Source organism: Coregonus lavaretus (assembly GCF_964263955.1).
Source record: "Coregonus lavaretus genome assembly, chromosome: 29".
In the NCBI taxonomy this organism is placed as follows: Eukaryota; Metazoa; Chordata; class Actinopteri; order Salmoniformes; family Salmonidae; genus Coregonus; species Coregonus lavaretus.
This window is the reverse complement of record NC_140016.1, coordinates 1,881,004-1,894,907: the sequence shown is the minus strand read 5'-3', so window position 1 is coordinate 1,894,907 and position 13,904 is coordinate 1,881,004.

The following is a 13,904-nucleotide window of genomic DNA, read 5'->3' as shown; positions in this document are numbered from 1 at the left end:
CAGCTGGAGATCAAATACTTTTTTCCCTCACTGTAGCTATCATCTGAGTAATACAGTGCCTGGTGAATATTGGAGCTGCATGGATGTGGCCCTGTGTAGCTCAGTTGGTAGAGCATGGTGCTTGCAACAGCAGGGTTGTGGGTTCGATTTCCATGGGGGGCCAGTATGAAAAAAAAAAAAATGCACTCACTAACAGTAGAGTTATTCCGTCGTACACAGTTGCGCTGGATATCAACAACAAAATACAGACACAGGGGAACAATCTACCCCGGCAATACAAGGTACGAGTAGGTCAACCGAGCTACACTCAACTCACATAAAACAATCACCCACAAGGACAAGGGGGCAGAGGGAACACTTATACATGGACTAATGAGGGGATATGAACCAGGTGTGTGTAATTGACAAGACAAGACAAATGGAATGATGATATATGGAGCGGTAGTGGTTAGTAAGCCGGTGACGACAAACGCCGAAGCCTGCCCGAACAAGGAGGGGAGGCAGCCTCGGAGGAAGTCGTGACAATATCCTTTCCCCCAGTATTGTATAACCCCCAGTATATCCTTTCCCCCCAGTATTGTATAACCCCCAGTATATCCCTATTCCCCAGTATTGTATAACCCCCAGTATATTCCTTTTCCCCCAGTATTGTATAACCCCCAGTATATCCCTTTCCCCCAGTATTGTATAACCCCCAGTATATCCCTTTCCCCCAGTATTGTATAACCCCCAGTATATCCCTTTCCCCCAGTATTGTATAACCCCCAGTATATCCCTTTCCCCAGTATTGTATAACCCCTAGTATATCCTTTCCCCCCAGTATTGTATAACCCCCAGTATATCCCTATTCCCCAGTATTGTATAACCCCCAGTATATCCCTTTTCCCCCAGTATTGTATAACCCCCAGTATATCCCTTTCCCCCAGTATTGTATAACCCCCAGTATATCCCTTTTCCCCCAGTATTGTATAACCCCCAGTATATCCCTTTCCCCAGTATTGTATAACCCCTAGTTTATCCCTTTTCCCTACTTGTCCAATACATCAGGTATTTGTGCTTGTGATCTGTCAGTCAAGATTTGATACCAATAGAGTTTGTAAGATTTCACAAATGCCCCCTGCTGCTCTCAGCCCCCCAAAATTATGCTACGCTTGAAGATTTGTCTGCAGTAGCAATTTATGAAATGCTTTTTCTTGATCCCATGGGTGTCAGCCACACCATAACCAATACAATTTCACAGGATGGTAATGATTACTAGAAGGAAGGAGGCCCTTCTGTAGCTCAGTTGGAAGAGCATGGCGCTTGCAACACCAGGGTTGTGGGTTCGATTCCTAGGGGGGGGGCCAGTATGAAAATATGTATGCACTCACTTAACTGTAAGTCGCTCTGGATAAGAGCGTCTGCTAAATGACTAAAATTTAAATGTGTTAAAGTAAACAGAACCAACCTGTATACTGTAAGGCTAAATCCCAAATGGCACCCTAATCCCTATATAGTGCACTACTTTTTGACCAGAGGCTGGTTTGAGTTACAAACTATTAAAAGCTATCTATGAAAAACTGAGACTCCCTCGAACACGCAACATGTTTTGGTCTAGGACGCTCACAAGCCACACAAGAGTTGATAGAAGGTAGGGGGTTCTTCTACATAGAAGATAATTGGTAATCCCAGGACATAGTGTCTATAACACTGTAATAAGCTCACATAGTTGCTGTCACAAACTCCAAACTCCACAGAGTTGTCACTGACTAGTTGGATATTCATTTTCGAGTGACAAAACTATTTCTGTACTTACAGCATTCATATGAATTAATTTGTATCAGGTTTTTGCTTTGTGACCCACAACCTGGATTCTGTCCTATGTAGCAACATTTGAAATTGTGTTTTTTAAATTGGATAAAAGTAGTTACTCAGAGCTAGAAATTTGTATATCATACACTGCTGTTGAGGAACAATTGGAAAGTAATTCTGCTTTGAAATTTGATAAACTTGTAACCCCACTTTTGAGAAAATGGCCCTTGAATGTTTTGGTACACCTACTGGAGAGCTCTTCTTTGTCTACACCCATTCAGCATCATTCACACCCTCTTAAGCCTTAGCCCCACCCATCTCCTTAAGCATTCACAGTGTAGTAAACAACCAAAGATTTCAAGACTAAACGTGGTGAAAGTAGTAGCAAAAATACACTTCATCTAGTCCATATCCTAATCTGACTTTGGTGCAGGTCATGTTGTATGTCCTCTAAGAGCTGCTCTTTTGTAGTTCTGTATTCCCTCTGAGAGCTGCTCTGTTGTAGTTCTGTATGCCCTCTAAGAGCTGCTCTTTTGTAGTTCTGTATTCCCTCTGAGAGCTGCTCTGTTGTAGTTCTGTATGCCCTCTGAGAGCTGCTCTGTTGTAGTTCTGTATGCCCTCTGAGAGCTGCTCTGTTGTAGTTCTGTATGTCCTCTGAGAGCTGCTCTGTTGTAGTTCTGTATGCCCTCTGAGAGCTGCTCTGTTGTAGTTCTGTATGTCCTCTGAGAGCTGCTCTGTTGTAGTTCTGTATGCCCTCTGAGACCTAGTCGGGACGATGAATCAGGGTTTATAGGCCTTCATGAGGCCAGGCAGACCAATCTGGTAGATTTGTTTAACACTTTTTCTGGTTACTACATGATTCCATATGTGTTATTTCATAGTTTTGATGTCTTCACTATTATTTTACAATGTAAACAACTGTAAAAAAATTAAGAAAAACCCTTGAAACTTTTGACTGGTAGTGTATGTCCTGTGATGAGGCCAGTTGATCTCCAGAGTAATAGTCAGGATGGTAGGCCTATATCTCATAATGATGTTCAATTAATGGGTCCATGTTGTTCCAAGGCCTATATCTCATAATGATGTTCAATTAATGGGTCCATGTTGTTCCAAGGCCTATATCTCATAATGATGTTCAATTAATGGGTCCATGTTGTTCCAAGGCCTATATCTCATAATGATGTTCAATTAATGGGTCCATGTTGTTCCAAGGCCTATATCTCATAATGATGTTCAATGAATGGGTCCATGTTGTTCCATTTGTGTAATTTCTTCTGAAAATGATAAAACAAAGTTCTAGACAGAGCTATGAATCAATGTAAGTTTCCCCGAAATTGTTTAGCATTGTTTCCTTGCCCTGAATATCCTCTGCTTTGTATCAACCAAAAAACACTAAGAAATAGATCTACATAATCAAATGACACAACATCATGACTGTAGTGGTTTGGGTCACCTTATTGTTAGTCTATTGTCTACAGCTGATGAGTTGGTCTCTTTGATGTGATGTCCCTTTCATCATTAAAGGCCCTCAACACAACACCGCTCCCCTCTCCGCACCGCAGGCTTACTAACACAATGTTAGAAATTCAAAAATCACAAGTTGTTGAATATTACATTTGCGTTTGATTTGATTATTGTTTATTATTTAATATTACGAATTTGGGGACATTTTATAGAAGTTAACAAAATGAATTCATCTTCATGTACATTTAAAAGTAAATGGGAAAGTAATAGAACTGGAAACCGATGTCAATGTCTGCACCTACAGTCAATAATACAGTATTTTATAATGAGGTCGCTGTTGTAATCTAAGCACAATGTCACTGCCCCATCGCCAGTATCAGTTCATTTCTGTGTTTAAATTTAATTTATCCATACAGTGCTTTCAGAAAGTATTCATACCCCTTGACTTATTGCACATTTTGTTACATTACAGCCTGAATTCAAAATGTAGATGTTTTATTTTTTTTATTTTTTTTATAACACATACACACAGAATACCCCATAATGACAAAGTGAAAACGTGTTTTTAGACATTTTAGCAAATTGATTGAAAATGAAATACATAAATATCTCATTAACATAAGTATTCACATTTTGTAGAATCACCTTTGGTAGTGATTACAGCTGTGAGTCTTTTTGGGTAAGTCTCGAAGAGCTTTCCACCCCTGGATTGTGCAACATTGACCCATTATCCTTTTCAAAATTATTCAAGCTCTGTCACATTGGTTGTTGATCATTGCTAGACAACAATTTTCAGGTCTTGCCATAGATTTATAAGAAGATTTAAGTCAAAACTGTAACTCGGCCTCTCAGGAACATTCACTGTCTTCTTGGTAAGCAACTCCAGTGTTTATTTGGCCTTGTATTATAGGTTATTGAAAGGTGAAGTCATCTCCCAGTGTCTGGTGGAATGCAGACTGAACCTGGTTTTCCTCTAGGAATTTGCCTGTGCTTAGCTCCATTCGATTTATTTTCTATCCTGAAAAATGTGAATTGCTTTGCCAAGTTTATTTGAAGTATTACAAACAGGATGCATGTTTTGAAATATTTGTATTCTGTAGAGGCTTCATTCTTTTCACTCTGTCAATTAGGTTAGTATTGTGGAGTAACTACAATGTTTTTGATCCATCCTAAGTTTTCTCCTATCACAGCCATTAAACTCTGTAACTGTTTTAAAGTCACCATTGGCATCATAGTGAAATGCCTGAGTGGTTTCCTTCCTCTCCAGCAACTGAGTTAGGAAGGACACCTGTGTCTTTGTAGTGACTGGGTGTATTGATACACCCTCCAAAGTGTAATTATTAACTTTACCATGCTCAAAGGGATATTCAAGGTCTGCTTTTTTCATTTTTACCCATCTACGAATAGGTGCCCTTCTTTGCAAAGCATTGGAAAACCTCCCTGCTCTTTGTGGTTGAATCTGTGTTTGAAATGTGCTGCTCGACTGAGGGACCTTACAGATAAGTGTGTGTGTGGGGACAGAGGTGAGGTAGTCATTCAAAAATCATGGTAAACACTATTATTGCACACTGAGTCCATGCAACTTAATGTGACTTGTTAAGCAAAGGTTTACTCCTGAACGTATTTAGGCTTGCCATAACAAAGGGGTTGAATACCTATTGAATCAAGACATTTCAGCGTTTCATTTTTAAATAATTTGTTAAAACGTTGACTCACATAATTCTACTTTGACATTATAGGGTATTGTGTGTAGGCCAGTGACAAACATCTCAATTAAAACATTTATTTACAGCATTCTCAGATTTCATGGCTGTCTCCAAAATGGCACCCTATTATGCACAAAGGGCTGTGGTCAAAAGTAGTGCACTGTGTAGGGAATATTGACCTCAAGACCAGGGTAAAGTCAGTTGGTCATTTTCCAACTGACACAAGTATATTAAAAAGTAATGATAAGTCACGGCGGGTCTTGATTTCCTGTTTGCCAGAAGCTCATATTTTTCAACTATAGCTAAGAGACCCTGTCGCTTAGACCAGTTCGGGAGCAGCTATATTAGGCAGGCCATTGCCTCCCGTTCACTGTATGTGCTTTGTAGTTCGCTCTCTTGGTTTGGAGTTGTTTTGGAGTTGTTTACTGGCCGGCTCTATATGAGAGCTTCTTGAGTCAGTAAATGCCACTCCAACGTTGCCTATTTGTCGACAAATCAAATCAACTGAAATGGTATTTGTCACATGCGCTGTAAGGTCTAAATGGGGTACTCACAAGCCCTTAAACAACAATGCAGTTGAGTAAAAAATAACAAATAAAAAGAAATAACAAATATTTAAAGAGCAGCAGTGAAATAAAAGAACAGTAGGGAGGCTATATACAGGGGGGTGCCGGTACAGAGTCAATGTGCGGGGGGCACCGGTAGGGTCAAGGTAATTGAGGTAATATGTACATGTGGGTAGAGTGTTACATAGCCATCAAAAGCCATTACGGATGTTACATAGCCATCAAAAGCCATTACGGATGTTACATAGCCATCAAAAGCCATTGCGGATGTTACATAGCCATCAAAAGCCATTGCGGATGTTACATAGCCATCAAAAGCCATTACGGATGTTACATAGCCATCAAAAGCCAATACGGATGTTACATAGCCATCAAAAGTTTAATACCCCCTATAAAGTTTAATGCCTGTAGATATTTTGGTAGATGTTCTGAAGTCGTTTGTTGTAAATATTGTTGTTAGGGCTGTGCTTCCTGGCAACCATAGGTTATAACACAACATCATGATTGCACAGCTCCTTTGAACAAATCTATGAGTTGAGCTCATACGGCACAGCCTGAGGCCATTCTACAAAACTAGATTTCCATATCCACGACATATTCCTCGATGGCTAGATAAAAAATATATATAAACAAGTCAACATCTTTGTGACTCTATCAAATACTTTAAAATACCAAACTGCACACACACAATGCATACAGCTTTATTTATACACGTTAATTTTTTTAATTTATTTTTTACAAACACTGAAAACTCACTATTTCTATGAAAATATTATTTGGGGCATGTCAAAAAAGGTAACGTCTCCATCCAAATATCAACTGTTTAGTGTTTCCTGGAGCATTTTAAATCGCAGTGCTTTTTCTTCTCACTAAATGTCACTGACAGCTTTTGACAAGAAAACGTAAGTTAGCAACCTGTCATCCTTTCTTTGTAAACAGCTTACGTTTTCCTCTCAGATAGAAAGGGGGGGGGGGGGGGGGGGGGGGAGGTGAATTTTAACAGCAGGGAAGGTTATTCTCCACAAACACCAACCATTGCAAAAAAACAATAGGCCATTTGTATCCTTTTTCTGAGAAGCATTTCTAGTTATTTTAGCAGTTCAGCTGTTGTATTACATACCCAATAACCCATAGTTCACCCAAACTACCGCACATTTCTGCTAATGCTCCACTTAGGTCAAAAGCGCAAGCTAAATCTACGTAGCCTAGATAGTGGGGGTCGGTCAGCGAGGGATACTCATGTTTAAGTCAAAGTTCCCTCATTACTTCTGAATAATTGGTTTCGGTTTGTGGGGCTTGAACTTGGATGATCTTGGCCCAGTGGTTCAATGGCTACATCAAGCAGTACATGTGTTATATTGTGTGTTGCATGGATATTGATTGACGTCTCTGAGTGAGGAGTTTGCTGTCCTGCACGGCAGCAAGGTCACAGCACTAGGCCTAGCCTGCATTGCTGCCTGCATGTGGAATCCTGTAGCTCAGAGGTTGGTCCTTAATGCCTTATAGTACACTACTTTAGACTACTTTTGACCATAAGACTCTGGTCCAAAGTAGTGCACTATAAATGGAATAGGGTGACATTTGGGACACAGACATAGTCTCAAGGTTTAAGTCATCAGCCGAATGAAAGCCTCAGGGAGAGCTGGGGAGATCAAGGGAAGGTGTAACAAGCCAAACGACCTTTCACCTTTGTACCTGCTCTGTGACCTTTGCTACAGGATTGCTGTCTCCGACCCCGGGGGGCGTAGGACCTCCCTCCACTAGATCAATCTGATGATGTATAGCTGTCTGTTAGAAAGTCTGCAGAGCTTATCGTTCAATATTAGTGTGAATAACGGAACACAAACTGAGTCCCAAATGGCACCACATCCCCTACATAGTGCACTCTTTTTGGTCAAAATAAGGTGATATTAATAAGGTGATATTTGGGATGCACGACAGCAACCCGTGCTTGGACAAATACTGTGGTGGACACATTTTTGATAAGGAAGTGTTGTTTATTCAGAAATGATATACAGTCCACCTGAAACCTTTTAGTTTAGTTTTGAATATTTGGGCCGTGCTATTCACAATGAGACCAATTATTCTACATTCCAACACTTGTAAAGCAATGGATTGGAGTCCAGTTGGACTGGCGCAACTCACTTCATCCGCAGAACCTACTGTCCACCCTAAATACTAAAATGCTCTCTTTGAATGCCTGCCTGCTTTCTTTTAAAACATAGTCTTTTATTTTTTATTTTAAAGCACTTCCATATAATAATATAATAATAATATGCCATTTAGCAGACGCTTTTATCCAAAGCGACTTACAGTCATGCGTGCATACATTTTTGTGTATGGGTGGTCCCGGGGATCGAACCCACTACCTTGGCGTTACAAGCGCCGTGCTCTACCAGCTTGTAGCCACAATATTTCTGTACTGTACCGAATGTGGCAAAACCCCATTTCCAGGTAGGGTCTGTAAATTCTCACCTTTGGAATGAGTGAGTTCAAGCAGATGGCGAGGCTTTAGGATCCATAGCCACATTGTGGACACTGAATTACAGTCCAGAGGGAGACGAGACGCCTGATGACCTCTAAACTTTTGGTTCCATCTGGTGAATCCCTAAGCAAGGACAGCGCAATCAAACATGCAACATACGCTGGCTAGCCGTTGGGTGACATCTTGCAATGCAAATCTGATCCAGAATTACACAAAGGAAATGATTTTAATGCAAGATATATTGCCTTATCCATTTATTACACTCTGTTTTAGTGGGGAGGTAGCGGCTGCACCACCAGAAGCAATCATGTACTTGAAATATAAATTAATCGAATTAATTAAATAATGTATTATTCATACCTTCTATGTGAGAGTGGACAGTATGTTATTAGTCATCATGGGTGAAAGAGACTGTGGTGAAACATTACTTGCCCTCGTGTCCTCTGTATACAATGTTATTGTATTATTCAAAACCAATTCTAGATAGGCCTACACCATGATATGTATAACTGCAACTTTATGGCCTAATCCTAATTTTACATCTATTTGTGCAGATTTCCCATTAACATGATTGCTCATGAATGTTGTGCGAGTGGACTGACCATCAGTTTCAACCATATACAGAGAGACATACAGTACCAGTCAAAAGTTTGGACACACTTACTCATTCAATGGTTTTTCTTTATTTTTACACTTTTCTACATTGTAGAATAATAGTGAAGGCATCAAAACTATGAAATAACACATATGGAATCATGTAGTAACCAAAAAAGTATTAAACAAATCAAAATGTGTTTTACTTCAAATAGCCACCCTTTGCGTTGATGACAGCTTTGCACACTCTTAGCATTCTCTCAACCAGCTTCACCTGGAATGCTTTTCCAACAGTCTTGAAGGAGTTCCCAAATATGCTGAGCACTTGATGACTGCTTTTCCTTCACTCTTGCCGTCCGACTCATCCCAATCCATCTCAATTGGGTCGAGGTCGGGGGATTGTGGAGGCCAGGTCATCTGATGCAGCACTCCATCACTCTCCTTCTTGGTAAAATAGCCCTTACACAGCCTGGAGGTGTGTTCTGGGTCATTGTCCTGTTGAAAAACAAATGATAGTCCCACTAAGCCCAAATCAGTTGGAATGGTGGATCGCTACAGAATGCTGTGGCAGCCATGTTTGTTATTCTAAATAAATCACAGACAGTAACAATAATAATAATAATAATAATAATAATAATAATAATAATAATAATAATAATAATAATAATAATAATAATAATATGCCATTTAGCAGACTCTTTTATCCAAAGCGACTTACAGTCATGTGTGCATACATTTTTACGTATGGGTGGTCCCGGGGATCGAACCCACTACCCTGGCGTTACAAGTGCCATGCTCTACCAATTGATTGACAGTGTCACCAGAAAAGCACCGCAACACCATAACACCTCCTCCTCCATGCTTTACGGTGGGAACTACACATGAGGAGATCATCCGTTCACCCACACCGCGTCTCACAAAGACACGGCGGTTTGAACCAAAAATCTCACATTTGGACTCCAGACCAAAGGACACATTTCCACCGGTCTAATGTCCATTGCTCGTGTTTCTTGGCCCAAGCAGGTCTCTTCTTCTTATTGGTGTCCTTTAGTAGTGGCTTCTTTGCAGCAATTCGACCATGAAGGCCTGATTCACATAGTCTCCTCTGAACAGTTGATGTTGAGATGTGTCTGTTACTTGAACTATGTGAAGCATTTATTTGGGCTCCAATTTCTGAGGCTGGTAACTCTAATGAACTTATCCTCTGCAGCAGAGGTAACTCTGGGTCTTCCATTCCTGTGGTGGTCCTCATGAGAGCCAGTTTCATCATAGCGCTTGATGGATTTTGCGACTGCACTTGAAGAAACTTTCAAAGTTCTTGAAATGTTCCGTATTGTCAGACCTTCATGTCTTAAAGTAATGATGGACTGTCATTTCTCTTTGCTTATTTGAGCTTTTCTTGCCATAATGTGGACTTGGTCTTTTACCAAATAGGGCTATCTTCTGTATACAGTGAGGGTAAAAAGTATTTGATCCCCTGCTGATTTTGTACGTTTGCCCACTGACAAAGACATGATCAGTCTATAATTTTAATGGTAGGTTTATTTGAACAGTGAGAGACAGAATAACAACAAAACAATCCAGAAAAACGCATGTCAATAATGTTATAAATTGATTTGCATTTTAATGAGGGAAATAAGTATTTGACCCCTCTGCAAAACATGATTTAGTACTTGGTGGCAAAAGCCTTGTTGGCAATCACTGAGATCAGACATTTCTTGTAGTTGGCCACCAGGTTTGCACACATCTCAGGAGGGATTTTTGTTCCACTCCTCTTTGCAGATCTTCTCCAAGTCATTAACGTTTTGAGGCTGACGTTTGGCAACTCGAACCTTCAGCTCCCTCCACAGATTTTCTATGGGATGAAGGTCTGGAGACTGGCTAGGCCACTACAGGACCTTAATGTGCTTCTTCTTGAGCCACTCCTTTGTTGCCTTGGCCGTGTGTTTTGGGTCATTGTCATGCTGGAATCCCCATCCACGACCCATTTTCAATGCCCTGGCTGAGGGAAGGAGGTTCTCACCCAAGATTTGATCTCACCATGGCTCCGTCCATCGTCCCTTTGATGCGGTGAAGTTGTCCTGTCCCCTTAGCAGAAAAACACCCCCAAAGCATAATGTTTCCACCTCCATGTTTGACGGTGGGGAAGGTGTTCTTGGGGTCATAGGCAGCATTCCTCCTCCTCCAAACACGGCGAGTTGAGTTGATGCCAAAGAGTTCGATTTTGGTCTCATCTGACCACAACACTTTCACCCAGTTCTCCTCTGAATCATTCAGATGTTCATTGGCAAACTTCAGACGGGCCTGTATATGTGCTTTCTTGAGCAGGGGGACCTTGTGGGCCTTGCAGGATTTCAGTCCTTCACGGCGTAGTGTGTTACCAATTGTTTTCTTGGTGACTATGGTCCCAGCTGCCTTGAGATCATTGACAAGATCCTCCCGTGTAGTTCTGGGCTGATTCCTCACCATTCTCATGATAATTGCAACTCCACGAGGTGAGATCTTGCATGGAGCCCCAGGCCGAGGGAGATTGACAGTTCTTTTGTGTTTCTTCCATTTGCGAATAATCGCACCAACTGTTGTCACCTTCTCACCAAGCTGCTTGGCGATGGTCTTGTAGCCCATTCCAGCCTTGTGTAGGTCTACAATCTTGTCCCTGACATCCTTGTAGAGCTCTTTGGTCTTGGCCATGGTGGAGAGTTTGGAATCTGATTGATTGATTGCTTCTGTGGACAGGTGTATTTTATACAGGTAACAAGCTGAGATTAGGAGCACTCCCTTTAAGAGTGTGCTCCTAATCTCAGATCGTTACCTGTATAAAAGACACCTGGGAGCCAGAAATCTTTCTGATTGAGAGGGGGTCAAATACTTATTTCCCTCATTAAAATGCAAATCAATTTATAACATTGTGTTTTTCTGGATTTTTTTGTTGTTATTCTGTCTCTCACTGTTCAAATAAACCTACCATTAAAATTATAGACTGATCATGTATTGGTCAGTGGGCAAACGTACAAAATCAGCAGTGGATCAAATACTTTTTTCCCTCACTGTAGCTCCCTACCTTGTCCCAACACAACTGATGGGCTCAAATGCATTAAGAAGGAAATAAATTCCTCAAATGTACTTTTAAGAAGGCACACCTGTTATTTGAAATGTATTCCAGGTGACTACCTCATGAAGCTGGTTGAGAGAATGCCAAGAATGTGCAAAGCTGTCATCAAGGCAAAGGGTGGCTATTTGAAGAATCTCAAATATAAAATATATTTTGATTAATGTAACACTTTTTTGGTTACTACATGATTCCATATGTGATTTCATAGTTTGATGTCTTCACTATTATTCTACAATGTAAAACATTTTTTTAAATAAAGAAAAACCCTTGAATGAGTAGGTGTGTCCAAACTTTTGACTGGTAGTGTACATTTCAGAATCGACATACACTTTTGGACTTTGAAGTAAGCCATTGTTACCCTACTAAAATCAAAATATTACCAACAACGGCTGCAAATCCCAATAAAATTACTCAATGTTTTGAAGTTCACTTTCCCTGCTTTGTCTAACAACACTATCATGAATCTAGTAAAGACGTTTTGCGGGTCAGAGTGCAGTATTTATTTAGTTTCATAGCCCACTTTCAGACACATTCAGCATAGCAGTTACCCATACTTGCAAACATTTGCTAGCAAGTTTCTCACACTGGCTTTGCCCGGGCAAGTCCAGGGGGGTTGCCTAGCAACACGTGCCTCTGAGGGAGGCAACACAGAGTTTCTAAACACAGAGGCGCAACATCGCAAGACTTCTGGGAATGCTTGCGAAACAGACCAAACAGACCAGACCGGGGTTTGGGGTTAGAGAAGTCAATGAGGGAAGTGGAAGATTCTTTCTTAGTTGTTAATTTTCTCCAAATCTAAAGGCAAAATCTACATTTGAGCCAATGTCTTAACTAGCTGAACATATTATTAATCCAACCTTGTGAAAGTGACTGACATGTTTATATCGAAGGAGTGCCTTCGATTTCACAGCCTGCACATGCGCAGTTCAGCGCGAGATGACCGTTAGACCCGATGACGTGTTTCTGTGCATGAGCTTAGCTAGCCAACGTCGCCATGACATCGCATACAAGTGTTATCGGGGATTTCTATTGGAGGAGCACTTTCTACCTATCTTCCTACTGTACTGTCTTTGGAGGCTACGTCTGCATAGCGCAACAAATTCCCATGATTCAATGCTAGGTTCAGACCGAACAGCTTAGCGCATCAGCTGAAATTACTTTAGAAAACAAATTGATTTCAGCTAATAGGGAGAAGTATCTAACAACATAACATTATGCCATTCACTAATCATAAGCTATTTAAATATAATATACATTTGGATACATTTATGGACAAAATTCTGACTTACTCAACCTTTAAAGCCCAAAATAAATAGGCTTTAAATTGTATTGTGAGAAGACAATGTCTCTATAAAACAATGTGGTTTTGTCATTTTTTTCCCCTACATTCACTAGGAATCAAAACAAGGTTGTTACCACAATAGGGACTATCTAATTCCTTCTGTTGAACAACAAGGGAGTGTTCCATTCTCTCTCTTACTGTGTGTAAATCTAGCCCCCATTCAAGGCCATGTTAATCACTACATACTCACAAGCAGTGTTCTTCATGAATACATTTCACTGCTGTGATTATACAACAGGCATTGGCAGTAGGAAGCTAGAGCCGTAAAATATAAATAAACTGCATAGATATGATTACAACAAGACACGGACACACAGATCCATTAAAAACCCACTGTTTGGCTAGTGCTACCCACGGGTATTGTAGACAAGTCTCGTCCACCTACTCCACCACCACCACCAAAAAATAAAGTCTCAACATTATTTTTGGTAAGACATATTTGTTTGATAAAAATGCACTGGTTTTTCTATGGTGATTTACAGTTACCATGTGACGCCAATCCAGAAAAAGGCTGAATGTTTCCACTTATGTGAATCTTGTCCCTCTCCCCCCACCCCCAAAATGCAATCTCGACATTATTTGTTGAGACATATTGGTCTTTCTGTTGAGTAACAGTTACCATACGATGGCTCTCCAGAAAAAACATCTGTTTCCCCTTATGTAATGGCTGTAAGATGTCAGTTCATATTGATGCTGTCACAAGGCATTCATCCAGCCCTGTCTGTGGGCCACGCAGGCTGTCAACTTGTTTTGTAGGCTCCATCTGAGGCTAGACGGCTGGAGGAGAATACAGTTCAAATGGACTTCACGCCTTCACAGCATTAATACACTGCTTTTACAACAC